Below are 3,686 nucleotides of genomic sequence, written 5' to 3' on the forward strand. Positions count from 1 at the left end.
AGTCTTCCTTGACCCTACTACACCAAGCCCAGATACAACACAGACATGCATGTGCTGTAGTTGGCTTCAAAACATTCAATGAACTTGTCAGCAACATGGCCCAGATTCCTGCAGCATGTGACATGCGTCTGCATGCATCCTGCCCCCACAGTCTCTGCCTGGCTCCCCCCACCCTCCTCCACCCCCAGTTTGCTCTCTCATCCTGCCCACCAGCAGCTAATGTCCGCCGCCGCAGCGCAGCACCTCCCACTGTATGCTGCATGCTCCTCTGTGTGCCTGTGGTAAAACCTCGCCAAGTTTAGTGTTCTAGCCACTGCACTCCCCTCCCCAACTCACACATCAATCTCAGAGGCAGATGGATTCCTGTCTCCCAGCCGCATCCCAGCTTTTTGAATAGTACACATACTTGGATAAATGTTCTCTGTGAATACAAAACAGCAACATTTGTCTAGTGTACCGGAGACCTCTTGGAAGTTTTGTAGACAGATGAGGCCGGGCTGTGCTAGCTGAGAGAGACGATATTTGAGCTTGAATCTGACTAGCACATGCACAGAAGCATAGGGTATTATGAAGGCTCTGCATGATATCGTGACCCAAGGTTGAGCTTACAGTAGGTGGCCATATTGCCTCATATCAAGGGCAGTGTACGTTGGAAGACCATAGCAGAGACGTGTGACCGAACTATGTGCACGAGCGCATAACATGCCGCATTCCTTGTTTTCTCCCATTTTTGAGTGAAGCTAATTGATAGTGCCATCTGCCATCTCCTTTTAGAAAGGCAGTGCAGTGCCTTGGCTGTTGATGTGAGTTGTTTTGTCAAAGGAAAGAATTGAAAATGTGAGCGGTGATCTCCATGTAATACTTAGGCTTTAATGCCCTTTACCACTCATTCAGTGCTTGTCTGTGTTTATGTTTTCAGTGTTGCAGTGTGATTTTATTTAGGTGAAATTTGTTTTCAGTCTATCTGCAGTAGTGCACTTAAAGGGCCAGGAAGGTTAGTGGAACACATTTGCTCTGCCTCTGACCTCACAATTCCACTGTAACAACAGTGTTCTGTCATTTAAAAAAAAACAAAACTTGTTTTGGTTTAAATTTGTTTAAAGATTTGTTTAAATTGTGTGTGCCAGTGTATCTGAGCGTGTTGCAGTCTCTCTGACCCTTTACACCCATTAGTGCGTTCTTCCACTAGCTTCTCTCTCGTTCCTGCTTCAATATTCAAGGGAGGATTGAGATCCATTCAGGTAATTTTGCAGTCTTCAAAAAATGCATTGAAAGACATTCCAGTAGCTCAGTGGTGCACCTGCGCTCCACTCTGCTCCCCAGTTCGGAGGATGCCAGCACCTACGTTTAGTCTTTTATGTTTAGTCTTTTTTAGTCTGTTTCTTTTTATTTCCTTTGGACTCCAGTGCTTTTTAATAATCTGTTTTGGACATGGTATGGCTGCTCCATTACCCAGGAGCCCATACAAAGGTTCATTTCTGCCTGCCTGCATAACTGCTGGAGGGAGGATTTTATGTCCAGAAAATGTTAAGATGGCAACAGCTCGGTGGGAGACAGTATGTGAGAATCACCTCTTAGGCTCATTTTACTGTTTCTCATGTAGAAGGAATTCCCTCACTATGTTCCCATTCTGAGCATCAAAGCCAACTGGGATGGGGGTTTGTCACATTCTGAATTCTAGCTCATGTCATATTTTGTCAGCATTGGCTTTGATAGACTCAGGTTATCGGTACAAATTTACATTCAAGATTAGTTGTCTTTTACATATATATCCTCTCTCCTGCAATAATGGCTAATTAGCTGCATCCATCATTGTAATTGTTTAATTTTTCATGCTAGTTCATTCACCCTTGTATTAGTGCCATGCATGTGAAACAGACTCTTGAAAGATTTTCTTTTTGTATCTTGCATGCCTAGCATAATAGGACATTCAAAATCCCTTGAAAATTTTAAACTTTTTTTTTTTATGTATATATCTCCTCAACATTCCCAGTACAACTGCTGTAGAGTCCACGACTCAACTCTTGACTAAAGTCTTCACTCCGAGCGTCTGAGTCGGCTGCTGCGGCATACGCCACGCTGCTCTGTGACCCTCACTCTCCACTCCTCTCCTCTCCCAGCTTTTCCAGATCCCTCAGATGCAGACAGCCCAGCCTGCCATTCCAAGTAACATCACTTCCTTTCGACCCGTGTCCAGCCAGCCCATCATGATGTTCCTGACGCCCATGCCCTTCACCTCATCCCAGACCGCCCAGTACTACGTACTCCAGTACTACGTGCCTCAGGTACCCAGAGCAGAGAAAAGCGCCTGTGCAAATATGTACACAGTGTAGCAAATGGGTTGAAAATCTGTCTATAAACAGGTTGGCCAGCAATAAATAAACTGCTCCTAAAATGTGTAGATAAAAATATGTTTTATCTTGGAAGCAGAAATGAGAAGTTCTAGTTTAGTTTTTTTTCAGTGTAAAAACTAAATGTTTTTGTATTTTTTGTTTGTTTACTGCTTTGAATATCTCTTAGGAGTGTCCTATATGAATGGCCATGTCTGGTGCTAGGCCCTTTACCTCTGCTGTTCTGTTTCATTCTCAGTATCACCACAGTGGCCTTCCTTATGTGGGACATCCCCAGCAGTACTCCGTCCAGCCCACAGGACCCAGTACATTCTACCCTGGGCTCTTTCCTGCAGACTGCCCACTAGCATATGGTGAGTTTGGACTTCGCTTTCTCTACCCCCACCTGGGAAACCTACATGCGTGCTCTCACTGATAAAGAGACCTTTCTTCTGGGTATTCCTGCTGGCTGAAACTGGTTTTTCTTTTGCTCTCTAACTGAAACCAACTGCTTTTTTTTGGTCACCACTAGTGGCAGGGCCTTCATACTATCCTGGCCAGATCATATACACCAAATCTCCATCCATAATAGTGCATACAGCTCAGCAGCCTCCACCCACTAAGAGGGTAAAGAAAACAGTGAGTATTCCCCATGCCTCAGAGGTGAAATTAATTTAATTGTGGATTGACTAGATGCAAATAACTTGCTGTTCGCTAAGATCCGTATCCGAGACCCTAACCAGGATGGCAAGGATATCACAGAGGAGATCATGTCAGGAGTAGGCATTAGCCAGAACACAAGCCCACCAGTGGGACGTCCCTGCACTACCCCTACTGCTCCACAGGTAAGCCATTCAGTCCCACAGCCCGAGCCCCTGATCGGCTGCAGGCTGCTGCTTCGCGTCATCCACTCCACAGGTCAAAGTTCTCTCTCATCTAGTCCTCCCTCATAATAAGCTCTGAGCTGATTGTTTGGTTGTTTGGCTGGCTTTCATTGTCTTGTCCTATTAAAAGCATCATACAATCAGCAACAAAATCTGATGGTGTAGTTTGATTTCCGGCCATTCTCTCTTCCTTCTTCAGTGATTCGGTCACACCGTTGACCCTCCTCCGTCATATTTGACTGGTTCCAGTAGCTTGTGTGATTATGGCTGTTCTGATTTAAGAAGGCTTCTCAGATGTGTTTTGATGTTCCGACTTGCCGTGCCTATTCTTTCGTCTGCCTCCATCTTAGTTCTCCCTCACAGCCACTCGAATCCTCCTGATCTTCCCTCGTATTCCCTCTACACAGACAGCCCACGTAAAGGCCCTGTAAGAAGGATTCAGCCAAACCCTGAGCACCTCAGCTCCTCTGAG

This window comes from Electrophorus electricus, unplaced genomic scaffold (genome assembly GCF_041902795.1).
Source record: "Electrophorus electricus isolate QZ-2024a unplaced genomic scaffold, ASM4190279v1 Scaffold48, whole genome shotgun sequence".
Taxonomy (NCBI): Eukaryota; Metazoa; Chordata; class Actinopteri; order Gymnotiformes; family Gymnotidae; genus Electrophorus; species Electrophorus electricus.